This window comes from Vidua macroura, chromosome 1 (assembly GCF_024509145.1).
Source record: "Vidua macroura isolate BioBank_ID:100142 chromosome 1, ASM2450914v1, whole genome shotgun sequence".
NCBI classification, from domain to species: domain Eukaryota; kingdom Metazoa; phylum Chordata; class Aves; order Passeriformes; family Viduidae; genus Vidua; species Vidua macroura.
Genome location: NC_071571.1, coordinates 63,713,225 through 63,726,772, shown reverse-complemented (window position 1 = coordinate 63,726,772; position 13,548 = coordinate 63,713,225).

Sequence of the window (13,548 nt, the reverse complement as noted above, 5' to 3'; positions counted from 1 at the left end):
AGTTCTAGGCTGAGATGTAGCAGGTTTCAGAGAGGATCAAGAGCACACTTGCTTCTGGGTAGTAGTATCTGTCTCCACTCTGTGCCTACACCACTGATCTCAGTGGAGGAACAAGCCATGTGAATATCATTTGTATGTTACTTCTTGTAAGGACAATCTAAGCTGGATCCATTTGGGTGGTATGAGTAGAGAACGAATTTTGCTTTTTAAATGCATATTTGAAAGAAATTCAAGTAATTTGAACAGCATGGGCCCGAGAAAAAGGTTTTGGTGTCATTTCTCTATATTGCCAATATTCCCAATGTTTGTCACTTCAGGAAGTATTCTGATTTTAAACAAATGTTTATTTTTGATGGACATAAAGAGGAAAAAAATGAGAACCTAGTGGTAACAAGAACCATCCTCCACTTTTGAACTTCATTAGTAATTTGATTTGCAGTCAGTTAAGTTTCAATCTGAGATCTGGAGACAAGTGTTCTTCATTTTCAGCTCCACAGAGTGTGAGGGAGCCATGGTAAAGTAAGTCTCTCTGTGGGGTATTGTTTACTGAGGGCTGCTGCTCTTCCTGTGATTTATACGGCTTGCATAGATGTGATGGGAAAGACGGTGTCATTAGTTTGCTTTCTTTTGTCATCAAAAATACTTGCAGAGGAGTTCTGGATTCAGTCCAACCCCAAAGCATTTTTTGTTTCTTCAGGGGAATTTTGACGTTCACTGAAAGCAAAGCTATATATAGCACAAAGAGCTATAGGGAAACTTGATTGTGGCAAGGGCAATTCAGTCACTTGAGGCTCTGCTTCATGGGGTGCTTCCTAATGGGGTCCTGCAACCCTCTAACCATCATCACACTGTGAACACTTAGAGTACTTAAAAGAGTCTGTTCCCATGTATGTGTTGGTGAGGAGTCCCATCAGCAAAGCTCAAAGCAGACTGAGTACAAAACAATCACCAAGATAGCAGAGATGGCCTTTTTATTTGTTTTTGTTCAAACTGTGTTTCTTCTCTATTACTTTTTATTTTTTCATAGAGGGATCTCAAAATAGATGGGTATAAGTAGGACTCAGGGAAAACATCCCTGCTTTTCTCTGTTCTAGAAGCACAGTCTGTATGGTATGCCAGCCTATCTTTCTATGGGAAGAAAATGGAAAAAAGAAAGCTGTATTGAAGTTTATCTGTATTCAGTTTTCTCCTTCAGGAATGCTTATCCCAAACCTTAGAGCCTCTATTTCCATGAAGCTAATCTATCCTGCTAATAACCATGTGGAGCAACAAATTGCCTTCTTGCCCAAGTGGATAGAATGTGTTCAACCTAATCACCATTCAACTAAAGGGATTCAAATTAATCTTTCCTGGCTGCTTTTTTTATTGCTAACTTCCCCCCAGTTCCCTGTCCCCAAAAGCACCCATTCCACCTTGATCCTCTTCTTTTTCTTACACTTAAATGAAATGTTCGCATTTGCCCTGAAAATGATGGGAAGACTTTCATGTTTCTTTTCCTCTGCAAACATCCAAACTAGTGTTGGGAAACTCTATGAACCAGCCTCAGGAAGCTCTGTCACATTCACTGTGGCATGTTTGACAGAAACTCTGGAGAGGGTGGCATCATCCAAAGACAATTTTCTTTAATTTCTCCATATTCATACAAGTTCCCCACAGGCACCAAGACCTTCCCAGAGCTTCTGGAGTAATAAAGGACACCAGGATGAGTCTGCTTAGGATGGACAGTTCATTTCCTGGTTTTACTACATTTTCTAGTAGCCCTGAAAAGAGAGATGAAGAAGCCTTTGAACTTCCACTAGGGGTTATCTCCCGTGGGCAGGGCTTTCTGTTGTTCTAGGAGCAATCATTCCCACGTGCAGCTGTCCGTGGTGGCCAGCAAGAAATACCCATCAGTCCAGACAGATCTCTAACAGTGCATTTTACCAACAAAAGCAGAGCCTTGCATCTATGGCAATTTTCTTTGATCAACAGTTGTTAATCTCATTACTTTAAAGACTTGCCTTCTTGGGATTGGTGAGTCAGTAATTTGAGTACACTTTATAATCCAATCTAATAGAAGTCAATTATGAAAAATAAGAAATGAGAAAGGAAGCAAGCTTGCTAGGTTCATTTCTCTTTGGATTTGTCATGAGCTGATCTAGAGAAGGCAGAGAAATATTTTTTTCTAGCTAGCTTTGAATACAGTTGTGAATACAACTTGGGTTTTAGAAATTCAGTCCTGTCAGCTTCCTACCATTCAGCTTGCATGTGAATCCTGATGAGGTGTTTTTTGGTCTAATTGTTTGTTTCCTTTTTTAGATGTTACTTTGCTTCAGAGATTTAAAAGTTTAGTTTATAATAAGAGTTTAATTGGTCAGATGTACAAAAAGAATATATTAAATAATCTCTTTGCTCTTTGTAAAAATCTTTCAAAAGATCCATTTGATTTACAGAAAAAAAGTTGCATTTTGACAACATATAAATATCTAGCTGCATAGGAAGCCGAGTATGCTATAGCACTGATGACTGTCCTTGAAGAATTTGGTTTTCAGTAAGTCTCCATTTTATTTACTTTTCCCCATGAGGGCACTTGCATGTAGAAATGGAAAGAAGAGTATGTACCATCCCTTCCTATTACTTGCAAAATGGAATCAAGCAAATCTCACAAATGGATGTTTTCTCCAGATCAGACCCTGGATGTAGCATTAATACTGTAAGATTTTTTTGGTGGCCTTTTCTTCCTTGAGGAATTGCTGAACACAGTGCTCTGATATAAAGGTTTATGTTTAATACTAGGGCTATTTGCAAGGCTATTTGTAGAAAGACATATAGTGTGGGATCAGTGATCATATATCATAACCTCAGAATGTCATTAAAACTCAACCTTTTTGTAGTGCAGTGTTGTGAATGTTTATGATCAGGCTGTAACAAGAAAAGTGAGATAATGTTAACTAAGCTGAAGATATTTAGGATAGTGTCATCTACTTAGAGATGATGCAAAAGAGAATTTGCTTCTAAAAGGAGGCATTCAATATCTGACCTTCAGTTAAGGTACAGTTTTGGGGTGGAGAGGAGCTGAAAAAAGAGAAAGAAAATTGTGGAAGCAGATAAGCCCTAACCTAGTCTCAGTGCAGCTTTTATTCGTGATGTAAATTTAACATCACAACATCCTAAGGATCTTACTGTATTATCACAGTAGTATTCACATTTTCAACTTCACAACTCTCATATGTGTGACCTAGATATTAGTGCAGTATTGTAAACATACTGTACATACTGTAAAAATACTACATAGAACTGTGCACTTTTAAACTGCTGCCTTCCACATAAATAAACATCCAGCCTTCAGCTGCAAGTGAAATCACAGCAAGACACTTTATCTTGGGAGAAAGCTGCTACCCTCAGTGCTTGAATGATATGAGTATGCTCTTACTTGCTCTGAAATCCTGTTGGATGAGGCAGTTTAAATGTTAGTTATTATCCTAGATGTTGTCAATCTGGAACTCAATGCATCTCCTGAGAAGTAGTTTGAGAATAAACCCTTTTGTTAAACCACAACATTTTTTTCCATGGGTATCATTGATAGTTTGTTTTTTTTTTTTTAAATAGCAAAGATGAGCTGCACCTGAGATCCACCACGTTAGTCTTACTAACTTGTAGTTTGATGTGATAATATGAACTAATGTGAGCATAAGAAGCTTGGCCACACAGCTGTGAGGGAAAATCCAAATTAGATTCTGTCAGAATTTTGAATTATTACTAACACAGAAAATTATTTTATATTTGTTGCAAAAGTTTTAGTAGAAGTGAGATGACTTTTAAGCTAAGAGACTTTTTTTTTTTGTTGTTTTCACAATAATGTAGTTGCAATGTCATTTAATTCATGTATTGGCAGCTTAAAAGAAAATTCAGCATTCAGAGGGAGGAAAGATGCACTCAACATGCTTCTGGCACACTAACATTAGTAACTTCCCTCTCCTGGCCTTCAGCTTCCATATCCTGGTGTGCTGCTGAGGAACTATTAGGAATGATGGTGCACGCTACCAATGAGATGTGCTCATTGGTTTAATTCAGTAAATGAATGTGCTTCCATTCAGATGAAGAGGAGGCATAGCAAGGTTAAGGACCTTTTTTTTGGAATTATTTTATTAAATCCTATTGGTTGCTCTGACTTCTAACCTGTAAACTGCAGGTCATCAGCCTGTCAGTTGCCACTTATCTAGGCTCATTTGAACTGAATTACACAGCCATAATTCCCACCACTGTTTATGTCATACGGGCATACCGTATGACATCTTACCCTTTCTAGGAAATATTAAATATTGCAAACCTAGACATTATGGATGCTTTCTTTACAGGGATATCTACTTTTCTCATGCCTTCTTCAGTGAAAAATAAATACACAGATAATTGGTCTATATTGCCCATATAAGCAAATGTAGATATTATGTCAGTCAGGCATTTATTTTGCTTTACTATTTGGAGTTGGGGGGGGGGTTGTTTGTTTGTTTGTTTGTTTGTGGGGGTTTGTTTATTTTTGTTTTGGGGTTTATTTTTATGTTTCTAAGACTAGGTTGAGGCAGTGTTTGTTGTATTAGCCTGTGCATGCAAAGAAAGAGAAAATGCTGCTGGTAGAGGGGCTAAAACTTGATGTCATTAACTTGCCTCTCCTGAAAAGGCAGATTCCCGAACCACAGTTTGTCAGCATCTGTTAAGGTTTGCTGTTGGTAATGAGTGCTACGAGTGAGAGTGTCACCCACAGAAACCCAGCTCAAACTCTGTCAGGTACAAACATTCTGGCCCTAAAGTGAATATGTGAATTCCCACTCTGGCTGCTCAGTCTCTGTCTTGCCTCACCTTCCAAGCTCTGGAAAGCAGACATTCCTGTGTAATATATGTATATAGTAACTTGCATGACAGTGCCAACATTTTGAATGCAAAGAATACAAGCATTTTTCTTCCAGGGCCCTATGGGTCTAGCACAAAGGATGTTGAGAGCTACATGTTGTGGCCATGGCAGCACGTAATGTCATGAATATGCCCCCATCACATATGACTTCTTGATGCTGTCTAGGAAGCTTCATTTAAAAAGAAGACAAAATATTCAAACTCTTGCTTAAAAAACAAAAGGAAAATAAATGACATTGTCTATAAGCTCAATGAGCCATATTTTTGACTTACAAGCAGTGAATTGACTGCTAAATAAATGGGCTGACACAATCAGAAAGTAAATTGTAGGGAGGGGAAAGGAGAAGAAGGGAAATAATGTGAAGAACTGTAATTGTTTGCAGTAAGTTAAACTCTTACCCTATGGCACGCTGACAATAACCCCTTACAAAGCCTTCTTGTAGTAGTCAGTGGGGATACCAGATTAGCATTTGAGTTTGAATCAGGCATGCATTCCTGCAATAAATCTCCTGGCTGCCCCCACACCATGCTTTGGTTCTTATTGTGGAGTGGTCTTGGAGTGTGCAAACTGGATTCTGTTTGGATGAAACTCAGTTGTAGCATGTGCTCCAGCAGTACACTGTGTGTGATCCAACTGTCCACAGTATTCCTATCTTTGGGATCAAACTTAAGCTAGTTTAAATTAAACCCCACAGAAAGACATATAGTGCAGATACAGAATCCTCAGCACCATTAATTCCACTCTATAGAGGTTCTTCTGGCTACAGAACTTGCTACTGAACAGCCAAAGTGCTTGTTACCACATATTCTCTGTTTTCACTCTTGTCAGACTGCTCCTCAGGCTCAGGAAGTTCAACTGAACTGAGCTATCTGAAAGGTGTTCCAGCTAAGGTGAACATAGTCTGAGCTAGTCCTTATGAATGTGCACACAGGAGTTGTTGCGTGATGCATCTGTGATAATCAGAGAGAGCTTAAAACAAGAAGGTGGCAAAATGGAGAGCTGAATTGCCATCAAAAGACCACAAATGTGTGAGGGGTTAAATCTGATGAAATTTTTGTGCTTAAACTTTGCAGAGTGGGATGTCCAGGCTCACAGAAACCTTAAGATACAGTTCCTGAGAAGAAAATTAGGCCAGAGCACACATCATGCCTCTGACTGTGGCAGGTAGAGGAGCAAGAATAAGGAATGTACACAGTGGTTGTAGCTTCAGAAAATCTGGGACTCTTCCTGACCTAAAAATTGCATGTACATTATCAGGTTTAACCCATCATGGACCTTTCTTCCATTAATTTGTATAATTTCTTTTTGAACTCATTTATGGTTTTGGCCTTGCAAGCATCCTGAGTAATGTGTTCCACAATTTCATTATCCAGTGTGTAAAAAAGTACTTCCTTTTGCTTTAAGCCTGTTGCCTGATAATTTCATTAGATATCTTTACTTCTTATAATAGAAGAAAGAGGGAATTGTTGTTCCTCGTTTACCTTTCTTAAGAAATCTTTAATTTTATAGACCTCTATTATAGCTTTTTCCAACCACCTTTTTTTCTGGTTTGAACAAGAAAATCCTATGCAATTAAAAAAGACCAAAACCCCAAACAAACAACAATCCAACCACTCTGCATCTGCATTAGCATTTTTACTCAAAGTGAGATCTGAAGCAACTACTTTCATGTACTGTACATTGGTTGGTTGCTTCTGGCTGTGCCAGACTAGAAGCTCTGATCCAGGGTTGCTGTAAACATGCTCCAAGTCTTACCAGAAACAGAAGGGTCCAATCCACCACTGATTCTGCTGTTGGCTTTGGCCCCCATGTGGGGGAAGGACATTCAGCCCAGGTGATTGAACTATATCTGGTCTGAAATTATTTCCCTCCAGGAGCAGAGCTCTCAGCAGCAATTGCTTTGATATGTCAATCCACCCTTCAGCACCCAATTACCTTCTAACATAGATGTGACCTCATTCTTCCTGTATGGAAGCTTTATCTAAACCCTAGTCATCCTAGTTGCCTTCTCTGCACTTTGTCTCAAGTAATTCCTTTTCATGGTGGTGGGTGTGACACAAAATACTTATACAATTTATACAATACATGTATTGATGCTTTCTCTTTTTCTTTTTTTTTTCCCTTGGTTTCTTTCCTACTAATTACTAACAGTCTACATGCTGTTTTAGCAGATGATAGGCACTGAAGGGATGTGTTCAGAGCCTTGCCCACGTGACACAACATGTTTTTCCTGAGAGGCTCAAGTTCAGCCAGAACACACTGTGTGTATGTGCGCACACATAGATGCTGTTTTCTTCATGCATGGTATGTCACAACTGTCAAAATGAAATTTACTTTGCCCTGTTATTTTCCAGGCACTCAATATCAAGAGATATATCTGAACTCTTTGCAGACAAATTGCATTTTTGCTGCCTTGAATTATTTAGTAACATCAACATACTTCATTATTTACTGAGGCTTTCATCCTATTTTGTGAATATAGTTTCAGTACACATCACTGTGTGATTCCACTAGACTTCCTTCCACTCAGTGAAAACTGGTCATATATTTCTCTGCTTTCTGTCTTTTACCAAGTTACCACCCCTCATGAGAATCTTATCTTTTGATGTAAGGCTTCATAAAAAACCTTTTGGATATGCAAGTAAACTTTATCAATGACATTGTCCTTTTCTACCTGTTCACCCTTTGAAGACCTTCATAAATTTTGATGATGTGAGTTCCTTCCTGAAAAGCTTTGTTGGCCATACCATTATAACGAATTTATCTATATGTAAATGGATTACTTTCTTACTCACAGTTGGTGTGGAACTCAGACAATTTGCCTGTAGTTTTCTGGACAAGCTCCCCTGCAAAGCCTTTTTTCAATAGTGTCAACACTTCTGTCCCTTTTTGTACCTCTGATATGAGGAGCAGTTTTGTATGTTTGACTTTCTTCAGGAGTTTGGGTATCACCACATGAATGTAAGAATTTACTATTAATTTTGATGATGTATTTTAAAACCTCTTCTACTGACATTTTGATATTAAACATTTGCTCAGACTCATTCCTTCAGTTTTCATGTGGAAATTCCCTAAGATTTCCCGTGATGAAATCTGATACAGAAATTATTTGGGTTCTTGGGATTCTGGCTGAAATCTCCCAGGTTTTGATTTGCAAAACTGCCTTGGATTTTTATTATTATAAAAGCCTTATGTCCCCACTAAAGTGTTATGGATCATCAAGAGTTAAAGAAGTTGCAAAGGAAAGAGCCCTGTTAGTTCAATTGTTTATTCTCCTTGTCTGCTCTGAGATCACTGTGGAGACTATACCAGATAAAGTTATCTGTGGAAACTGGGCATTCTCTTATCTCTCCTACACCCATCAGTGAAATACCAAGATATCTAGGAGACATTTAAAAGTAGAGATAAGTTAATATTTTTTTCTGCCTTTTACTTCTTTTGCCATTTCCTTTCTAGAAATCTTGTTGGAACTTTTCTTACTGAGAGTACATGTGAATAATTTTTTAAAAATCAGCATCTATACACCCAGTCAAGAAGGATTAATTGACTTTTCTGGCTCCTTTGCATAAGACCATGGCTATCTACTCCCAGGACTCTCAAGACTTCAGTTTTCAGCTTCCTTCAACGATTCTGGGCTGCGACTTCTCATGTTGTACATCTTTAATCATGAATTACCAGCCAGCTGGAACAGCAGGAGAAGGAAAGTTCATACATACCCTGTGCTCCAGTTAGTCACTGTGAGAAGTGCACAGGAGCTCCACTGTTTCTGTCTAATGCTGGCAGAGAAATTACCAGCAGCTTATCACCCCAGCAAGTTTTAAGGTAAGCTTAGCAGCTAAGTGTTGATATTGGAATATTTGTCATCAGCACTCAGGGGAACCATTCACACCTTGGATTTGTATAAACTTTACATCTTAATGTGAAAAAACATATGCATCCAACACATATAAAGCTGCATTTGAATTCAAATGAGATTAAGAAGTGGCTCCCTGACACTCTTGCTTTTAGAAGTCTGTACCAATGCCTTGCTGATGATTTTTTTTTTCTGGTCCCTAGTGATACTGAATGCCATTTACTGTGAACTGCAATGACAAAAGCAAGAACAAACCTTGGTTGCAATGGTAGGGGCCAATTTTGGCTACTGTGAATAGCTATTCCCATACATTTTTGCCATCATTTTTCCTTAGGGCTAAGTCAACAAACGACCCTTTGTGGTACTGATATGAATCAATGGAGACACATGTAAGTGGGAGATGACAATAATTGGAGAACCTTGATGACTAAGGAGCTGCTAGTTCAGGGACTCCCAAATAACAACCTAGCCATCTGGCCAGCCATTCAGTTGCTTGCTGTGAAGGCTCTGCATTTAAAAATTGTGTTATCAACTTTACAATAAAGAAACAACCACTTGAGCATCAGCTTGCAGAGCAGACAGGACTAAGGGATCCATTACATATAATAATATATTTCAGTCAGATTTAGGAGTAGGAGGGGAAAAAGCCAGGAACTTATCACTCAACCTCCTCAGCATCAAGAAATGAACAGAGATACAGCTGGAATAGTTAATTCCAGTGCTTCATGTTGCTGAAGAAAAGTCAAATTGGTGGTGGTGTGTCCTTTCCATCTGTTCCCCACAACCTTCTTCCCCTTCCAGAAGAACTTCAGAAATTATTGTTTCATACAAAATGCAGACAAGATGAAAAGCACTGCCAAAGCCTTTATCTTAAAAAAAATAGATTACTGAGTGTTGTTTGCTTAGGTGATGAAATAGAAACAAATTGATGGGAATAAAATAACCTCTGGAAGTAGGTAGATCAACAAAGGTCTCTCTTGGTCTAAAGAACAGCCATATATGTTTTTGTGCTAAAATGGATGTTTTCCTCCTCAGTAAGCTAATAGAGCAAATTAAGACAGCTTTTTTCTCTTGAAGTTGAACAGTTGACATGCAATTGCCAGAGAAAATAAATTCCTCCCAGCACCATTCTTACAAGAAGAAACTTTATTTACTGTGTAGAAAATTCACTGGACATTTGGTGAAGCTGATGTAAGAAAGCAGCCCCTTCTGCTGTTGTGAATCCATGATCTGCTCAATGCAGATAATCCAAATTCCCTTCTTTCTGGCATTTAGCTTTACTAATGCTTTAGATCTTCCTGGGTACAAACTGTAAATGTTGTCAGATGGAAGCAGCCCACCAAAATAACTTTTCTTGCAATTCTGGGAGTGAGGTACAGGTTCATTAGCCATAAGCAGAGTACTTGTAATGAAAGAATAACTAATATACAAGTATTGTAGGACTTGGCAAGTTTCAGGGAACTGTGAGAGCATGCTGTGTGGAAAAACTGGGAGGTGGGAGATATATCCATGTGATTTCAGTGATCCAGAATGTATCATTACACACAGAAACTTATAGGTGTATATGCACATGCCTGCCATCAAATATCATTTATAATGGCCAAACAAAACCTTAGCCATGAATGTGCCCTTCTTGTTCTTGAGGAAAAAAACCGCCATTTTTTTTAGTCTCATAAATAATTTGCATGCTATATGATTACAACTATATACATTTACTGTGCATGTATTATGCTCCAGTGGAAAAGACAGGTCCCACATCAAGATCAAATAGAATCTCACTTCTAATTTCATCCTCATGATCTATCAGTCAGCAGTAATTGTCAGTTATGAGAATGAGGCACATAGTTTCAAATTTGAAAAATCCACAGGAGCTCTCAGGATGGCTGTGTTTTGAGCCTTGTAGTTGTGCCTGCTCCCACACATCTCGTCGAACCTTGTGGATGTTCCTTATCAGTCCTTCCTGAAAGATGAGGGTCCCATTTTTGGTGGTATGCTGGCCAATTCTGTGACAAGAAATGAATAAATCTGGTTATCTTTCCTTCTCTCCAGGTGAGATCTCTACTGTTCTTTTTCTTTTTGAAACCTGTTTCTCATGCAGAGAAAAGTGAAAAGAGAGAGGGAGTGAACAGACACAGGGAAGCGCAGAGGCTTCACAGACATATATCTTTCTTTTCTCAGCAAGGTATCATCTGTTCCTCAAAGTACTTTATTTTCTCTTCAGCTTGCTTGGAAACATGGTCCAGACAAGGATCAGATGGTTTTTGTCAGCTCCAGGATGGATTATTGAGTTGTGTCATGTCTGAAGCTGAATGTGAACATAGCATGCAAGTTTTGGCTGTTATAGAAGTTGGCTGTGCACTTGCTAAAGAGTTCAAACTTGTGCCTTACTGATTCCCAGAGAGCTTCCAGAAGAACAGAAGTTCAAGCCTTTGCTACACAGGATACACCACCTTATTTTAGGAGCTCTCTTTTTCCTGGTCAGCAGATTTCAAAGACGAAGGTCAGGTGTGAGAAGCCTGGGAGTCCCCCTCCAGAGAGATCAAGGGAATCATGAATCTGCCTGGCTGCATGAAGCAGTGAAAAAACAGAAGCATATCTGAGAAGCATATTTCTTTTATGCTTGCAGATCAGAAAGTCCTTTTATTCCCATGAATTCTTCAACCCCAAACGCAATTTTGGCTTTCTAAATGCCAAAGTGCTAGGCACCACAAAGAATATTGTGATTTTATGCTGATGGTGGTTTGTTGATGATGGGCAGCAAATATACAACTCTTCTTAATGTCGAACATTGATACCAAGCCTCCTTATGTAATCTTCTTATGCTTATCTTTTCTTTTTTCTTTTCTTTTCTTTTCTTTTCTTTTCTTTTCTTTTCTTTTCTTTTCTTTTCTTTTCTTTTCTTTTCTTTTCTTTTCTTTTCTTTTCTTTTCTTTTCTTTTCTTTTCTTTTCTTTTCTTTTCTTTTCTTTTCTTTTCTTTTCTTTTCTTTTCTTTTCTTTTCAATTTTCTTGTGGAAACAGGCATCATAGAGGCTCAAAACAAGGATAGGGAATTGATATGCTTAAGGATGAGAAACCTTTTTAGTCCTTGCTTCAAAGCTTAAAGGAAAAACACAAAGAATAAAAGAGAGTCTTCAGAGTCTATCTTCTGGCCTAAGGCAATGGAACAACCCTATAATAGGCTCTTTTTTTTTTTTTTTTTCTCAGGCACCCTAGTAACATAAATTACTTCTGTTCTGTCACAAAAACACACTGGGGATGTGTCCTGTAGGATACCACAATCTCAAGGCGTGACTCCAAACGGCAATGGAAAACTACACAGCGCCTCACAGAGTTATTAATTCAGCTTGTGTCACACCCAGAAACAGCCAGATATAGAAAGTGCCATGGCAAATTACAGCCATGAGGAGCTTTGGCAAAAATGCTGCTTGACAACTGAGTTCTTTGTCCCAACAATTTCCCTAAAACTACTCATCGAAGATGAACAGACTTGCTTTTTTCGTATTACTGTCAGGAGGATACCTACGAATCTCGCTGGCTGAGTGCTTCTTGGTCTTGTGACTCAGTAGTAGCTACTGAGGGCTGGGACATACAGCCAACAGAGTCAAACTACTGCGGTTTACTCAGTATTTTACCAGGTGTAACAGACTGTTGTATGACCTGTTTAAATAGTGGTGCAAGCACACTCTCCTGATTGAGACACACATAGGAACGGCTTTAGAGCTGCCCTTGATGGGCCCATGTTGTCATGATGACAACTCCAGCGACCAGCTCCTCTGCCTGACGTGTCATGAACAACATTTGGGACGTCTGCGTCTCTTCCAGCGCTCACTTTTCCTTCATAGATGCATAACGCCCTTGAAACAAGCAGTATGTGGACGTTTGTGTGGGCGGGGGTGGGGAAGCATTTGGGATGAGTGGGACACCTTCATGGAGTACTGTATGTTAAACAACAGACTGAGAGAGGGAGTGATGAGTCTCTCAAGGAAGCATAAACACTATGTACTCATTAGAAGACTCATTATAAATAAAGTACAGGGAAGGTGCTCTGAGACAAAGCTTTTTCGTTGGTATTTATTAGGACAAAGAGCTCCTTTAATAGGGCAACTGAAAAGCACTCTGCTGCTATCATTAATAGGCATTACCACTTTTACTGACTTTCTGGGAACAATTTTGCCCTTCTCACTTCATCTGCATTAAAGGGACAGGCTCTTTATTCCATATTTATCCTGAAAAATACAAACCAGGCCAAGACTAGGGGGAAGGAGTGAGAACCCCAAGAACTTTTACATGTCAGTCCAGTGGCAAAGTTTGGCTGATGGAGTGAAACACAGCAGGCTGCTGATAGACTTGGATAGGCTCTTCTGCCTGGATTTCCTCTATTTTGGGAGCTCCAACTGGGTACCTCAACCCACCAGAGGAAAAATATAGCAAAAAAGGGGAGTAGGAGAGAAAGAGAAGATCTCACTCTCTCAAGTTTCACTATGCATTTTATCACTTCTGCCAGACTGGAACAGAGTTGTCTGCTTTAACTAAGCACTGTGCTTCTAGCTTTCAAACTTCAAGGATGGTTGTAATTTGGCACCTGAAAATGGTAGCCATTTTCTCTGTAAGGTTAAGATACCCTTTTGAAGATGTAGAACCTATCAGCCTGGTGGAATACAGCTGTGGTGAGTGTGATGGTTTGCTGTTTATACTTTTTAGGGTTTTTTTTTTTCTTTTCCACGGTGGAATTTTAAGGTCTGAAAACACTTGTTTCTGAGATTTCTTTCTTGCTTCTTGTTGGATTTTACCAGGCTGTGCTTGATA